Here is an 18555-nt window from a genome sequence, read left to right on the forward strand (position 1 = left end):
CAACTTAAGCAATTTAGCAAGACTCTGTCTCAAAATAAATTTAAAAAATAGTATCCCACAGCTCTTGGGCATGCTGAATATGGGATGACACTATATTTAGGGTGAGATTACATTTTATCATAAGTAAAAAAATCACAAAAATTCATTTAATGCCATTTAATCTGCAGAATATCATAGTTTAGCATAACCTGTCTTAATGTAGTCAGACAGTGCTTGCATTGTCCTATGCTGGAACATCATGAGAAGATATCATACTGGGTGTCTCTAGCTAACTTGGAGACAGACCAAAATTCAATATTTAAAGTCTAAGGGCCGGGAATTTGGCCTAGTGGTAGAATGCTTGCCTCGGTGATTCCTCGGTACCACATACATAGAAAAAAAGCCAGAAGGCTCAAATGGTAGAGCTCAAGTCGTGAGAAAGTCCAAGGACAGTGCTCAGGCCTTGAGCTCACGCCCAGGACTGGCCAAAAAACAAAAAAAAATAAAGTCTAATTTCTATCCAAAGCATGCTGCTTTCTCACTATTGTAAAGAAAAAACAAACAAACAAACAAACCCCTCTTTCTGATCTCCTGACCTACTCTCTCCTATTCCCGTTGTTGCCCAAAGGCAAGCCATGGAAACTAGAACCCTTCTTTCTGTTTCTTGGTGGCTCCCTAAGGGTTTTGGTGGCCAGGATCAGCTCAATCTAGGTGTTCTGACTGGTGAGTTTAACTGCATTCCTTAGACCTTTCCTGCCAAGTGTCTTTGATGGATATCATAACCATCCTGTTTTGAAGATGGACCTAGGATTGAGCTTAGGGACTAGAGTGAACTAGATGTCACCCTCTCTATTGTTGAACCTCAGGTTCCTGACTTTGAGCTTTTGCGGGGTAGAACTAGGGCACCATAGAGAAATTGCTGGATAAGCTTGGATTTGGCACAACCAATAAATCATTACATCTTGGTTTTCTCTTAGCTGTAAGATGCAAGCATATTTTTTGTTTTATTTATCTTTTCTTACTTGTGGGTCTAGGTCTGTCCCTGAGCCCTCCTGCTGAAGGCTAGCACTTTACCACTTGAGCCATAGCTTCATTTCCAGTTTTCTAGTGGTCAATTGGCAATGAGTCTCACAGACTTTCCTGCTTGGGTTGGCTTTGAATTATAGTCCTCAGATCTCAGCCTCCTGCGTAGCTAGGTTTACAGATGTGAGCTATCAGTGCCTGGCTAATAGGTACTTTCTGAATCCTTCCTAAAGGCTGGGGAAATAAATGCGAGTGGTATGAAGACTACTACACAAGCTCCCCTACATGGTCTTTTAGGACAATATCACCAGTGTCGTTGTTTATAAAGATGATGACACCAGGGCCAGGAGTTTGGCCTAGTGGTAGAGTGCTTACCTAGCATTCACGAGGTCCCTGGTTCAATTCCTCAGTACCACATACATAGAAAAAAGCTGGAAGTGGTGCTGAGGCTCAAGTGGTAGAGCTCTAGCCTTGAGAAAGTCCAAGGACAGTGCTCAGGCCCTGAGTTCAAGCCCAGGACTAGCAAAAAAGAAAAAGATGATGACACCGAGCATGATGATGAAAACAAATATCTTCTCTGTATAATGTGTTCAAGACCTGTCAATATGCTAAATGAACTCTTATGATTGAGTATGCTCCTTGAGATGCAGTAAGTGGCTTATCAGATCAAACCATCAATAGACTTCCATCCTTTTGTTCTGGTTTGGCTAGTAAAGATGTGGCCTGTTGCTGTCAGAGCCCACTGTGCACACACAGCTTACATAGCCACATCCATAAACTTGTCTAGGCCTCTCAGTGTCCCTTCAAGAGTTAACCAATGTAATTAGTGGACCACTAGGTAAGAGTCAATCTGGAGTTCCACACTAACCTTTTTGATTTTAATGGATTCTTTCACTGTTTTACTATCTCTTGGTTCACTGGTGAATGAGGATCGAATTCTTGCTTTGTGGAATTCATACTACCGTATAGATCCAAAGGGAGGCCATGTGACCAAGTGTTAAACCACAATGCCCTTTTGCGAATCTCTGATCTGCCCTTATATGGAGAGATTAAATACAAAACTAAAATTGGCAGAAATGACCTGACGTGAAATCTCCCGGCTTAGCAGAGGGAGACTGGGACAGGAAACTGGGTCAGTGTGCTTAGTCCTTCCCACAGCACTGCTTCCTGAATCACTGACCTTCTCTGCAAATCCTCACCACAAAGGCAAAGTGAGAGAAAGCTGGGTCAAACAGACCCCTGGAGTCAGGACTCTGCAGAGCAGACCTGGCACCAGGCACTAGACTGTATCCCCAAAGGCAAAGTCACGGCCTCTCTGTGGGAAGCCTGGCGCCCTATGTCAGCCTCCACACACAGCCAAAGCCCTTGGAGGACCATTTAACTCTTTGCTACATCCAACTTTGTACTGTGGTGAGGTGGGGGCGGGGCCAGGATTAAGGTGTCTGCTAATGTAGTTGGCAGCCATTATTGGTGGAATAATTTATCTTGGCTCTAATTCTAGGTGATGATCACGACCATTTCTTAAGAGCCTCTTGATCCTGTTCAGTTCTCACTTACAGACCTCCAAGGATTTAAATGTCCTTAAGATCACCATTTCTCAGGCGAAAAAGGTTAGGCCCTTAGGTTATACTTCCCAAATAGTCTGTCTCTCAAGTCAGGACTCTTCATTATTACAGTGTTTCTTTAAAAAGAAGGAGGGACTTGGGGGGATGCAGGACATATATGTCAAAGTTCCTTCCTGTTCCATCCCCTCCCCCAAATCTCACCTTTATCCATCCATGGGAAGGGAGAAGAATTGTAACAGCATGGACCCAGAAATCTGCATTTCAACAAGGCTCACAGCTGATTCCTATGAAGCAAGAATCACAACTAAGAGCTGGAGACATTCTGCCAAAAGATAAGCAAGAAAAGTGCGCTTTAACCTTCCATACTAAATGTTTTGGCATCAGGGTAGACAACAACCCTCCCCCACCCTGCCTTACAACTCACGGAATAACTAAGTAGCCTCTCTTTCATACCATCTGTGTGGGACAAGGTAGTTCCTGTTGATTGACAGGGATGTTAGCATGAATATTTAATGGACAGGGCAGCGGGTACACTTGGCTAATGTAATATTTCAAGCTTTACTTTCACACTGAAGGGATTTGTCTTCCCTTAATGCATGTCTACATCCTGCCCAAACCCTTCCAACAACATTTTCCACATAGATAATGCCAGTTCAGGGAGCCTGTATTTCCCAGCCCTCAGTAAGCTAACACTTACATTCTTCTTGAGATGAGGTCCTTTATGCTGATGGAATGCCACTGGGCTTTGTCTTACTTATATCATTTCCTTTACAGATCCTCTATATCCTCTTGGTTACAATTCACTGATGGAATCAACGTGGCTAATTGTCATTTGTATGAATCATTTTGCTTTTACCATTAATCTATCATCTCTGTCACTATGTATGTATATATGTATGTATGTATGTATGTATGTATATATATATATATATATTTCATTCAACTCATATTATGAAACTTTAATAAAGACTAAATACTTTCACCCTAAGAACAAAAGCAAGGCAAGAATGTTCCCTTTTGCCTTTCTCTAAAGCAAATAAACACATTCAGATTGGAAAGGAATAGAAAAAGTTGTTTTCATTCACAGATCATAGGAAAGTGGAAAGTAGGTGGAAAGTTTCAAAGAATCTACAACAGACTACTTGAACAAATAAGTAGATCTGAGGTTTGAGGTTCAAAGCCAGCCTCAGCAGAAAAGCTTGCAAGACTCTAATCTCCAATTAACTACAAAAAGAAGAAGGAGGAGGAGGAGGAGGAGGAGGAGGAGGAGGAGGAGGAGGAGGAGCCCCCAAAAATAGAGCTATACCTCAAGTGGTAGAGTTAGCATAGAGTCCCAAAACTCAGGAGCAGAGCCCAGTCCCTGAGTTCAAGCCCCAAGACTGGTACACACACACACACACACACACACACACACACACACACACACACACCAATAAAAACAAACTGTAAAACATAGATGAAATACATTAAAGAGGGCCGGGAGTTTGGCCTAGTGGTTAAAGTGCTTGCCTAGCATGCATGAAGACCCGGGTTCGATTCCTCGGTACCACATATATAGAAAAAAGCCGGAAGTGGTGCTGAGGCTCAAGTGGTAGAGCTCTAGCCTTGAGAAAAGTCCAAGGACAGTGCTCAGGCCATGAGCTCAAGCTCAGGACTGGGAAAAAAAAAAAAAAAAAAAAGAAATACATTAAAGAACCTCTGTGTGGAAAGGTTTTCCATAACTATGAACTTTTATTATTAAGGTAGGAATTTCCCCTAATTGATTTATAAATCCAATATGTTCCTACCAAAATCAGAGCACCTTTCTTGCTTCTTTAACAAGTTGACAGGTAAATCCTAACATTTGTAGAAATTCAGTGGACCCAGAAAAGTCAAAATGTTTAAAAATAAAAGAAGGAGGACTTAAATTAGTACAGATAAAACTTTATTTCAAGTTCCCAATAATCAATACAGTATTGTATTAGTGCAAAGCTGGGTGTGTAAATCACTAGATAGAATCAAAGTCCAGGAATAAGGCTTATATTTAGGGTGGATTGATTTTCAACAGACATCAAGCTTTTCCACCAAATGATACTGATATAATTTATAATCCAGGTGCAGAGAAGTAAATTTTCCTCATAACAAGATTATCTTGTAGACCTGGATAAGATCACAGACTTGGGGCCGGGAGTTTGGCCTAGTGGTTAAAGTGCTTGCCTAGCATGCATGAAGACCCGGGTTCGATTCCTCGGTACCACATATAGAAAAAAGCCGGAAGTGGTGCTGAGGCTCAAGTGGTAGAGCTCTAGCCTTGAGAAAGTCCAAGGACAGTGCTCAGGCCCTGAGCTCAAGCCCAGGACTGGCAAAAAAAAAAAAGAAAAAAAAAGATCACAGACTTTAGAACAATCGCTAAAACTATGAAACTTGGAAAAAAAATTGTGAATTCAGATAAGGCAAAGATTTCTTAGATATGATATCAAATGTAAACTCATTTCAAATAAAACTTTATCAAACTTTAAATGTTTAGTACTCAAAAAACTCTATTAATCTAATCAGGAACTTGTAACTATACTATAAGACAGCTCATAACTTTACAATGAAAGTAGAAATCATAAAAAGGATTTCAATGGATATTTATCTAAGGATATACAAACATATATATACATATATATACAGAGAAAGGGGAGATAGGTAGATAGATAGATAGATAGATAATCACTTATTAGGAAAATGAAACTTAAATCTAGATTGTGTTGGCCCATGTCTATAATCCTAGCTGTTCAGAAGATAGAAATTAGGAGAATAGGGCCAGGACCGTGGCCTAGTGGTAGAGTGCTGGCCTAGCATGTACGAAGCCCTAGGTTTGATTCCCCGGAACCATATACACAGAAAAAGCCAGAAGTGGTGCTGTGGCTCAAGTGGCAGAGTGCTAGCCTTGAGCAAAACATATCCAAGGACAGTGCCTAGGCCCTGAATTCAAGCCCAAGACTGGCAGAAAGAAGGAAAGAAAGAAAGAAAGAAAGAAAGAAAGAAAGAAAGAAAGAAAGAAAGAAAGAGAGAAAGAGAGAAAGGAGAGAAAGAGAGAAAGAGAGAAAGAGAGAAAGAGAGAAAGAGAGAAAGAGAGAAAGAGAGAAAGAGAGAAAGACTCTAGCCAGGATAGCATGTGCTTATGAGCTCAGCTATAAGGTAGGCTTTAGGTAGAAAATTCTTGCTCCCAAGTCGGGCCTAGGGAAAAATGCTAGCTCTTATCTGAAAAGTGAATTTACAAAGGGCTTTCCAAAAATTTAACCTGCATCTTTGTGGTGTGTGTGTGTGTGTTGGTTCTGGGACTTGAACTCGGCCTGGGCACTGTCCTTGAGCTCCATTTGCTCAAGACTAGCCCCCTATCACTTGAGCCACAGTTCTGTTTCAGGCATTCTGGGGGTGTTTATTGGAGACAAGAGGCTTTCCTGCCCATGATGGCTTTGAACTAGAATCCTCAGATCTCAGCCTCCTGAGTAGCTGGGATTACAGGTAGGAGTACCTGCCCAAACCATATCATTTTACTTTTTAATGAAAAAAGTAAAAAAATAGCCAAAATCAGGTTTGGGAGTTTATCTGTTTTCAGTAACCTATTGTTTGAGCTATACTAATATGGATAGCTAAGAGTTGTCTAAGATTGATTTTTATGAATGCTTAATTTTATTTGATTCTTCCTCCCAGGTAATCCCTTAGCTAAAGAAATTTCCAAATAATTTCTCATTTCAGCAGTAATAGGCAAGGAAAGAAGCTTAAATCCTTGAACTATTTACTTAGATGAACAGAAATACCTCTTTTTGAGATAATGGATATGCAAGATTTAGCCATTAAAGGGTTGGGGTAAAATGAAAATCCTTCTAGTAATAGTTGAATCTGAGAAAATCTTTCAAGGAAATTAAATACTTGATCAAAAAGAGGAAAGGGTTATTGGTGAGAGCTGAGATTAAGCAGAAGAATTGTCTGAGAAAAGGTCTCAAAGAAGTAAGTAGTTAATAATATCTGTTCAGGGATCTGCTTTTCCTTGAGATGTCACTTTGGGAAAATGTAATAGGGTTTCATTTTCTTCTAGTGAAGTCAGGGCAAGGTGCCTTCCCTTTGCAAAATGAAAAGCTTAAATGTTTTAAATTAGAAAAAAAATCAAAGAAGGGATGGAAAAATCGAACCCCAGATTGGAGTCAAAGACACTTGGAAAGCATGCTTTCATTAAATTGTCTTTTGTAAACTGAAATGTAGAAACGAATCAAAAGTAAGATAGTCAACTACAAGTGTCTTATGCCTGTAATCCTAGCTACTCAGGAGGCTGGGATGTGAGGATCATGGTTCAGAGCTAGTCTGGTCAAAAACATCTGTAATTATCTTCAACTAACCAGCTAAAAAAACAGAAAAACAAAACTGGAAATGGAGGTGTAGCTCAAGTGGAAGAGCTCCAGCATTGAGCAGAAAAAAACTAAGGAGCAGCAAGGGATAGTGCTCATACCCTGAGTTTATGTCCCAGTAATGGCACACACACAGAGAAATAGTAAGATAGTCTGGGTTCACACCTTCAGCCATGAAACTACACCCTTCAATCATTGAATACATTGGCTTGTGAGAACAACAGAAATCTCCAAAATGAGTCTATTGTTTGAGTCTTCTCATTGTGACTGATTCATGTCTTGGTCTTGAATAAAGAGGGGGAAGAAGAGGAGGAGTCTTCAGAAGTGGGAAGTGGGAGAGACTTTTCTTATACGATTTCTCCACCAAATAGCATGAGAATATTTTACCATCATCATAATCACCACAACTAATACATAGTCATTGCCAACTAGAAATTGTAGGTATTGTACCATGTACATTCCACTGTTATTGAATTTAATTGTTATGAAAGTACTATGGGTTGGAATATTGTTAGTCTCACTTACGATGTTAACCATCAACAGAGATACATGAAAGTATAAGACACAGGCTCTGGACACTGGAAGCATCTAAGATATGTTTGGTGGGTTTTAATAATGTTCCTTGTTGGAAGTGAAAAAAGTTTTCAATTTCAGTTGACATTCTATGTTGTGGTTCTTCTAAAAATGCATTAGTTTTCTGGATTTATCAGAGCTTTTTATGCACAGGTTTTGGGCCAGGAGAGACAACTTACGGAATATGGAATATGGGTAGTTCAAGAAACCTGAATTCGAATCTTGGCTCTGCTGAAATCCTTATCAGTTCTCTAGGCTTCTGTTTTCCTAACAAGGTAAAAAAGAGATGCTGCTACCTTTCTCTTGATAACATAGTTGGAGGGGTAAATCTAGAAGCACCTAACTGACATGTCAAAACACTAAAATAATGTGAATTTCTTTCCTTTATAATTACATTATGCCATGCCTTGGGACATCAATATAAGATTTGGTTGACTAGAAACTTATGTCTTAAAGATTTTGAATGGTGCTAGGTAGTCATGGTTATTTTTTTCAGGCAGGCAGAAAATGTCTGTATATAGTTGCCAAATTATTATTTGTAGAATATTGACAACCTTTGTGGGAAAATAATTTGTGGTTTGGGTTTATATGTACGCTTATGATTTGACAGTGTGAAGATACTCAGCCATGAGCTTTCAAAGGTAGCCTGGGCACACTGCATATATGCATCACAGTTCGTTCTATTTTGTTTTGTGCTAGTCCTGGGGCTTGAACTCAGAGCCTGGTTGCTATTCCTGAGCCTCTTTTGCTCAAGGCTAGTACTCTACCACTTAAGCCACAGCACCACTTTTGGCTTTTTCTGAGTATTCTGTTGGACATGAGTCTCATGGACTTTCCTGCCTAGACTGGTTTCAAACCATAATCCTCAGATCTCAGGCTCTTGAGTACCTAGGATTTCAGGCTGAGCGACCAGCACTCTGCATAAATGACTATGGATATATGAAAAGACAAGCTCAGTTTGTCCTATTGTACTTTCACCTCATAGAACAGTTCTGGGATTCAATGGATCTCATGCCCAATTCTCCAGTAGATACCAGTTGGGGGTCCTCCAATCCAATACAGTCTTGGTACCACCTACCTGGAGTTAGCTGCTGATCTCACAGGCTGAGGGCTCAGTCCTGAGACCACCTCTGACTTGAGATGCTTGTTGCAAGTGCAGGTTGTACCATGTACTTCTGACCAGCCGATCAACTCTTATGAGTGTCCCCATAACCCCCTCATTGTTTGATTAAGTTGCTAGAGAAATATATTTGCCCATTTATTATAATAGCTAGTACAGCAGATACAGATGAATGAATGAGATAATGGAGTGAGAGAAAGAACGAGCAGCTTCCATGCCCTTTCCAGTGCTTCACCCTCCAGGTACCTCTCTCTCTGTAGCTATCTGAGAGTCCCTTTCTCCACAATTCAGTCCTTTTGTCTACCTATATCTGGAAAGTTCATTATATTAGCACAAGTGATGAGATTATTGCTTATTAGTTTGTCAATTAAATCATTAGCCCATCTCCCCTCTCCACAGGTCTAGGATTGGAGCTGGTTCTCTACTATCTGTTTTGTTTCCCTGGCAACCAGCCTCCATCCTATCTAGGGAACCCCAGTCATCAGTCATCTCATTAGGATACAACAGACATCACTTCAGAGATTCAAAGGACTTAGAAGCTATATATATCAGAAAATTGGGAAGAAGATCGAATATACGGATCCCATAGTATCACACAATTGCACTTCTTTTTCTTTTTCAATACTTTCCTCATTGATTGCTTTAAAATAGTTGTTACTCTTCACTATTGTGTAACGCATGTGTATACATTTAATCTATGCTACGTTTATGGGTAGCCCTTGTGTTCCATAGAAACCCAGAGACCCAGAGATGGCAAAAAATATTCCTAACACATTACCTCTAGAACTAACTGAATTGGAGATTTAAACCAACATGGATTGATTGGATGTAATTCGATCTCCTGGAAAGATTTTCTAATATAATTGCTTAGCATCACATTTACTGATTGGGTTAATTTGGATAGAAGTGAGAGGGGATTTTTTTTCCCCCTGTGTTGTGTGAATTAGAATCCCAGGCTGATTTTACAGAGGAGATTAAGTTATTCATTTCACTTTAATGGCCTTCTAGGGCTCCAGTTCCATTGTTGGTGAAATATAGTATTGCCTGGTAAGTTGACACCCAGGCTTAATGAGTTTCTTGGGAGAATTATTATAAAATGGCATAGATCTAAGCAGCAGACTCCATTAAAAAACACAAATCATATGATATTTATTTTCATGGGCCATGAATTCCCTACCATTGTATCTTCTCTCTGGGACACCCATTTCACTGGAACAAATACAATGTCCATGATGATGAAATATGTTAAACATGTCGTACATTAGAGCAAGGTCCATCGTAGATCTCCAGCACACAGCAGAGGACGGTTTGGTACATACGAATGCAGACATTTGATTCAGAACATAGAGCAGGAACATGAAGCAATATTGACAGTCGTAGTCAACAGAAAACATGACATTTTACTGAAGCCCAAAGTTAGCCATTAAAAACTCTAGATCTCCTTTCCTTTACATTGCAACTACAAGAACACCAAGTGATGCCTGATTCATAGGTCAGGGTGAGAATGACCAAGGAAAGCACAGAAGGAGAGAAGGAAGAGCAATCACCACACAGAAACCTAGAGATGAGCCACAGTGTGCATGGGAGGACCACAGAAGACACTCCAGGGCTACTGGAGAACAAAGAGCAATTCCGAGGATGAGTAATAAGAAGGACAGCCTGTGAAAAACAGGCCACAGACTGTGGGGCTGAGAGCTGACTCATGCTAAGGGCTGTGGGAAGCGCCTCAAATGAGGAAGTCACCTGACCAGATTTGCATTTTCCTAAGTTTTTGTCTAGCAGCAAGAGGGAGAATAGGGGGTCTGAAGAGAGAGGCAGGGAAAGAGATCAGAAGGACTGCCTAGGTTTTCTACTTCAGCGAACTCACACCACAGAGCCTCATGGCATACCCATTGGGAGAGCTCCGACCCTACCCCACCCCTATCCCCACCCCCCACCCCAGTTTTCTCTTGGGGAGGAGGGTGGGAGGTGGCGACCACTCTAAGCTAAAGGAAAGGTCTCAGAAAGAAACTTAGCTTGCCAGCACCTTGTGTTAGCCCTCACAGTCTTCATAATTGCAAGAAACATATTTATGTGATTTAGTATATATTTCTACAGCCTGGCCTGACCAATGCCAGGACTCCAGCTCCTTATGTTTTTGTAATTTTTCAGATTTCTTTTTTTTTTTCTGAAGGACTGGCAGAGTGGCTCAAATACTAGAGCCCTGAGTTCAAATTCCACCAAATATCACCACCACCAAAACCACAACACCAAAAAGAATGAGGACTAGCTGTGCACTTGCTGTGCATTATCTTCAGTCTTTGCCATACCCATTTGGGGGTTCCAGTCTAAGTCAATTACAGTTTGGGGACTCAAGCCATCTATATTTCTTGTTATAAGCCCTACAAGTATTCCTTATGAGTGGCAAAGTTTAGGATCACTGAACTAAGGCATAGGCCAGAATTAAATCTTACACATTGCCAGCAATGTCTCTTTTCTAAAGCTGCCAAGCCTAGAATACCCATTAGCCAAGCACTCTTCTATAAGAAATTGGATAGGGGGAAGGGGTGGGGGTAGGGGGGAGGGAAATGGGGACCAAGACATGTGAAAGGGTATCAATGTATGGGAATTAATGCACCATCTATCTGGCAAATATCATGTAACCCTTCTATTAACTACAATAAAAAATATATTAAAAAAAGAATGAATTATGTCTCAGCACATCTTTTCATTTGCTTCATACTTAGAATAAGTATTCATAACAGATTCTTGCTAGCCTGTTTAAATGACCATTGAGACTGTATTAAAACCTTCACAGTCCTCAGAATGCTGGATAGCCTAACCTTCAAAAAAAAACCCCAAATCTAGAAACTGGAAATCCAATTATCAGTTGAATTCAGGAATTTCAGCTGCCAAATGTAATTTAAATCACAAACCTAATATTCCTAAACAACACAAACAGTTTCATAGTTACCATAACGAAGCAGAAACAAAAACAAAACAAACAAAAAAATGCCTTCTCGATAGATGGAAGCAAGTTACAGTCTATGTATGGATCGTGGCTTTCTAAATTATTCCACAAATACATTCTCAATGTTTTTTTTTTGTTTGTTCTCTTTTGTTTTTACTTGAAGTCTTATGAAGACTTTTGTATTTGGGGCTCAAGATTTCAAGGATGTAGCTGAGGGCTGGTGGCTCACGCCTGTCATCCCAGCTATTCAGGAGGCTGAGAGCTGAGAATCACAGTTCACAGCCAGCCCAGGCATGAAAGCCTGTGACACTCTTATCTCCAATTAACCACCAGAAAACAAGAAAATGGCACTGTGACTCAAAGTGGTAAATCATAGGGAGCTAACCTTGAGCTGAAGAGTTCAGGGACAGTGCCCTAAGCCCAGAGTTCAAGCCCCATGACAGACCAAAAAAAAAAAAAAAAAGAATTTCAACGATGCCCCTGGAGATTTTAATGGTACTGCCTACAGCCTGGAATCAGAAATTCAAACAACAGCCTATGGTTCTGCAGTGCAGCTGGCCGCTTAATCCCTCACTTGTCAAGCACATCCCTGACCTCAGGGAGGGCCTCTGTGGTGAATGGGAAGCCTGCATAGCCTAGATAGGAGGCAACAGTTTTTCCAACCCTGGCTTGTTTTCTGATGCCTTTGGTTGGATGTCCTTGTGCATCTTGCTGTTCTTGTTCTTGCCTATGGGCATCATACCCTTTCTTGCAAGAAACAGGAGGCCCCACTGCTTCTAGAACCCACATTGTCTGCTCCCACAACTGAGGCATTCTGGACAATCCTCTAAAAGTTGAATAACCCCAAGAAGTTGTTGGACACATCACCTGCCTTCCTTAAGCATCCCAACGATGGAGCAGAGATTTCTTCTCATGGCTCAAAGGACATTTGGCAAAAACAAGCCTCAATGTTAGTTTTGATCCAACACCATAATGGAAACATAAGTTATAAATTCCAAAGCAATGACTTTTACATGTTATTATATTAGTTCCCTATGCTGTAAATTCCTACATAGTTAGAGGCCTCAAGCAAAACATCTTTCTTCTATTACTGGTCTGGAGATTCAAAGTCTAAAATCAGCCAGGTGCTGGTGGCTCATGCCTGTAATCCTAGCTGCTCAGGAAGCTGAGCTCTGGAGGATGGTGGTTTGAGGCTTAGACAAAAGAAAAGTCCTCAAGATTCCATCTTCAAAAATAACTAGCAAAGAAGCAGGCCTGAGAGTGTGGCTCCCGTGATAACCTGCCAAGTAAGCCAGACAAACAGCTGTTGTACTCAATTCAAAACAAACAAACAAACACAGAAGTCCAAAACCAGTTTCACTGGACCTGAATCAAGGCATTATCAGGTTTGTCTCCTCCCAGAGGCTCCAACTGAAAATCCGTTTTCTTTTGCACCTTCGATTGTCAGGTATCCCTTGGCTTGTGGCCATTTCCCCTGTGTCTCTTCCATCACCTCTGATTCTAGCAACACATGGCCTTCTACTCTGTGTGAATTTTTTTGCCCCAGCTTGAACTCTGGGCCTGGGTGCTGTCCTTGAGCTCTTCAGCTCAAGGCCACTGCCCTACCCCTGGAGCCACAGCGCCACTTCCAGTTTTCTAGTGGTTAATTGGAGATAAGAGCCTCAGGGACTTTAGTGCCCAAGCTGGCTTTGAACCGCGATCCTCAGATCTCAGCCTCCTGAGTAGATGTGAGCCACTATACCTGGCTTGCCCTTACCTTTTGTAAGGAGATTTATGAAATGCATTTAGGCACTACAACCATGATCTAACACCTTCCCAACTCAACATTCCTCCCTACCTCCCCCATCTTCTGTCCGGCTCCATTCCAGCCATTTGATTGCACGCACGCATGCGTGCACACACGCACACACACACACACACACACACATATATGTTACTTGCTATGAAAATATATTAAGACAGTAGAAACTTGGCAAGGACCATGGTTGTATTTTTTTTTTTGCTTTAAGATGTGGATATTTCCTTCTAGAAGTCTTAGCTTTAATGAAATAAGTGCTAATTATTTTTTCCTTTTTTTCTTTTTCAGGGGTAGAATTTGAACTCTTGGGTATGTTAGGCAAATATCCCCTATTACTGAGCTACATTTTCAGCCCCAAGTTTTTTTTTTCCTCCCCACCCCCTTTTTATTTTGAGGGTAAAACTATTATAAAATGGATTTCTAGGTGGAACAGCAAACTTGGAAAAATAAATGAAGGATTTCAGGTTTAGGAAAATTATTCTGCAGTTGCCTGAAACCATATTTATTTTTTATTTATTTATTTATTGCCAGTCCTGGGCTTGAGCTCAGGGCCTGAGCACTGTCGTTGGACTTTCTCAAGACTAGAGCTCTACCACTTGAGCCTTTTTTCTATGTATGTAGTACAAACCTGGATCTTCATGCATACTAGGCAAGCACTCTACCACTAGGCCAAACTCCCGGCCCCAAATTATTTTTATTGTGTTTATTTTATTTTATTTTTTGTCAGTACTAGGGCTGTAAATCTGAGCTTTTTGGCGCAAGGCTGGTGTTCTACCATTTCACCCACAGTTCCACTTCCAGCTTTTTGCTGGTTAATTGGAGTTGAGTCTCATAGACTTTGCTGCCCAGGGTAGTTTCAATCTTCAGATCTCAGCCTCTTGAGTAGTTAGGAATGCAGGGATTCTGGCCTAAATTATTATTTTTAACAGTATATATTTATGAGACACAGTGTGATACTTCAACATATGTGTACAGCATGCACTCATGGGTTGGGGGAACTGACACTTCCATTTCCTTATTATTAATTTGTGTTTGGCTTCTCTTTTCTACTTATGCACAAAATATATGACGAGTTATTTGAACAAATTGTGAACTATCATCACGGTGCTAAAGAAAACGCAAGTTACTTTTAGCTAACTGTGCTTTGGTACTCATTATCCAACTCCCTCTCACCCTCTTTCTCCCTATTTTCCAAGCCTCCTGTAATCACTATTTTACATTCAGATCAACTTTTTTAAGCATCCACATACAAGAGAAAACATGATATTAATTCTTCTGTTTCTAATTTAACTACATTAACTTATTGTTTTTCAGTTCCATCTATTTTGCTAGAAGTGATAGGATAGAATATCCCTTTCATGAACAAATAATATTTTTGTGCATGTGCATATATGTTGTATGTGAAGCATACATATGTTGTATGTAGCATATTTTCTTTTTAAAAACATTCTCTTGATGAGCTTATAGGTAAATTCTATGGGCTATTGTAAATACTACAAGAATAAACATGAGAATGCAGATATCTCTTAAATATACTCATTTTATTTTCTTTGGCTGTATAACTATAAATAGGATAGTGGGATTATATGATGTAGCATACAATATGTACAATGTATTATGTACATATGTATGCAATATATATTGTGTGTGTGTGTCCGTGCATGTGTGTGCACGCATGTGTGTTGGTCTTGAGGCTTGAATTCAGGCCTGGGCACTGTCACTTAGCTTATGTGCTCAAGGCTAGTGCTCTACCACTTGAGCCACAGGTCCAGGTCCACCTCTGACTTTGTCGGAGAGTGGGGGTAGTTAATTAGAGATTGTCAGCCTCTGGAGTAGCTAGAATTAAAATGTGAGCCACTGATACCCAATCTACATATATTTTTTTCCCTTGTGAAGAATCTCCACAATATTCTCTATACTGAGTATTCTCATTCACATTCCCTCAATTGTGTGTAAGAATTCTCTTTTCTCATGATATCATATTTTTCTTTCTTTCTTTCTTTTTTTTTGCCAGTCCTGGGCTTGGGCTCAGGGCCTGAGCACTGTCCTTGGACTTTCTCAAGGCTTAGCACTCTACCACTTGAGCCTCAGCACCATTTCTGGCTTTTTTTCTATGTATGTGGTACCAAGGAATTGAACCCGGGTCTTTGTGCATGCTAGGCAAGCATTGTACCACTAGGCCAAACTCCCGGCCCCCCTATTTTTCTATCTAAATTATTTATAAGACTTCATTTATATCTAAATAGGTCTTTGCTTTCTTTTGCTCTTCCTGAACAATTTAGGTTTGGAACAATCTGAATTATGATACTTTTGTCTATAGATTGTTCCAGAGTTTGGCTATAGAAGAAAATGTCTAACTTTTATATTTTAACTATTTGAACATCAATATTTTGGGAAGGAATTTTTCTTGGTTTCCTTTGTGCTTTGAGCACCAATAAAGCATAAAAATATCAGCATAATCCCCTGAAATAAGAACCTTTACATTTGTGATTTGCTACTTATAAAATGATTTTCACTTTCTGGAAAATAAAATGAAGTCTGAGGCTTATCCCAGAAAGTTTTATAGGATATAAAAATATAGGACAACAAATTCATTCCTTTTGCTATTTTCTCAAAAGTTTGTATAGTGTAGAAACACCTATATTAGATTAAATCATAATTGATATTATATACTGATTTTCTGCTACTTTGAGTTATTAAAAAGTCACTTTCATGGTTTTCCACTTAAAAGCTTCCTTCTTTATATCAATCACAGTTAGTCTTGACCTATTTGAGGAAAGCTTTCCAGTGGTTTGTTTTATGAATTTTTTTCTTGGATACTATTTGTTGAAATATTTATGGATATCAAATGCATTTTTTGTTCATAGTGGCCAAAAAAAACTCTCAAGTTATTTCTGTTTCTCCTCCATATTTATAAAATTGATTTAAAAAAAACAATTGAAGCCATATGTGCTTGTGTACATTAAATTCCAAGAGATTACTTTTGTTTCAAAATCTTTCCTGAATAGTCCTCCTATTTTTTGCCTCTTTCTCTATGTTTGAGTGGAGAACATCTGTTTCTGTTTTTAGTTTCTGTTTTCTTTGTTATATGAAGTAAAATATCTATGTTCTCTTCGACAAGAGAAGAATGCTTCAAAAAGTTTCATTAAATGCCCTTTTATCTAGTTTCATTGGTTTAAAAAATTTGCAATGTTATCCAAAAAGGATGGGCTGCTTTCTTGGGGGAAAAAGAATCAAATAATACAAAATACAAAATGAAAACCTTTCTCATTTCCCCTACTCCTTCTCCCTGGGTCACCACTGAGAATAGTTGATAGGTTTGTTTTAGATCGTAGCCTTTGCATACTTGCACAGGGATATATCTTTGTGCATACACATGTAGATGTATGTATTTCATTAAACATTGTCTGACCTATATTGTAAGCTCCATGATCACTATTCTTTCATTATTTATTTTCTTTACTTGTTTGTTTGTTTTTCCCATACTGGAGATATAAGCCAATGCTTCATGTGTGCTGTACCACGGAGCTCAATCTGTAGTCCTCCAACATTTTAATATTTTCCCAGTAGGTATTTATTGAATACCACCATATAATAAATACTGGGTATCCAGGAGAAGAGAGACACTACACAATACTTGTCTCCAAGGCTTGGAAATCTGGAGGGAAGCTAGCTGAAGGAGGAGGTACTTGGCAGACTATGAGATAAACTAACTTGAGGTTTCTCCTGAGTTCAGAGAGAATCTGGACAAGGGCCTGGAGATCTACCTGTCTCCTCCGTGTGATGATGATTCCAAGTTTTATATTTCTTTCTTTCCTTCTTTCTTTCTTGTGTGTATGAGTGGGGGGAGTGTGTGTGTCTAGGAGTATGTGGGTGTAGGGGTACAGGTCCTGGGGCTTGAACTTAGAGCCTGGGCCCTCTTCCTAAGCTTTGATGCTCAAAGAAAAAAATCCAAAAGAAGGACTTTCCTAGCCAATCTAGAGGCAAATACACTTGACTTCATTTTTAGGGTGTTTTTCCACAGTTAGTCTGCTCAGCTTTGACATCCTTTCTTATTGCAGTTATTCCAACTTCCAGCATCTTTTCACTGCGTTTCCTGTGACTGAACTCTTATTCCTCATGTGGACAGCTCATTCTTATCCTGTGCAATCGGCCTGCTTGTATTCTCTTTCTTTCTTCCTTCCTTCCCTCTCTCCCTCCCTCCCTCCTTTGTTTCTTTCTCTCTTCCTTTCTTTTTCTTTCTATCTCTTCCTCCTCCTCCTCCTCCTCCTCTTCTTTTTTCCTCCTCTTCCTCCTCCACTTCCTTCCTTCCTTCTTTCCTTCCTTCCTTCCTTCCTTCCTTCCTTCCTTCCTTCCTTCCTTCTTTCCCTCCTCCTCCTCCTCTTCATTTTTTGGGGGTACAGGGGTTTAAATTCAGGGCCTCATACTTACTAGGCAGGTGCTTTACCACTAAAACCCTTTATGTTTCAGTCATGGTATGGATGCTTTGGCCTTGGTGACCTTGGTGTACGATCTTCCTACCTATATCTCTTGCATTTGGTTAGTTCAGATGGGGTCTTGATAACTCTTTACTCAATCTGCCTTTAGTTCTATGATCCTCTCAAACTCTACCCTCCCAACGAGCTGAGATTTCAGGTATGAGCACAAGGCCCAGTCCTCCAAAGTTTTTTTCAAACCACTTTATCTAACATTGCTTCTCCTGTATCTAGCAAAACACATTTTTTTTTTTTTTTGCTAGTCCTGGGGCTTGAGTTCAGGGCCTGGGCACTACCCTTGAACTTTCTCAAGAACAGCACTCTACCACTTGAGCCTCAGCACCACTTCCATCTTTTTCTCTGTATGTGGTACCAAGGAATCCAACCCAGGACTTTGTGCATAATAAGCAAGCACTCTACCATTAGGCCACAACCCTGTCCCTAGCAAAACATTCTTGCATCTCCCTATTCATCTCTCTCACAGTACTTACCACAATATGAAATTACCTTAATTATGCATTTGAATGCTTACTTATTTCATTTTACTATTTTCTTCTCTACCCTAGACTAGATTAGAAGCATCATGAGTGACTAAACTATTACAGTTCACAGCATTTAAAACAGTACCTGGCACTCAGGTGCTCAGTAAGTATTTATTAAGTGAATGAAAAAAATATGTCATTTAATAAGTGAATATTT

The sequence above is a fragment of the Megascapheus bottae genome, chromosome 6 (assembly GCF_031878675.1).
Source record: "Megascapheus bottae isolate mThoBot1 chromosome 6, mThoBot2.hap1, whole genome shotgun sequence".
Classification (NCBI taxonomy): domain Eukaryota; kingdom Metazoa; phylum Chordata; class Mammalia; order Rodentia; family Geomyidae; genus Megascapheus; species Megascapheus bottae.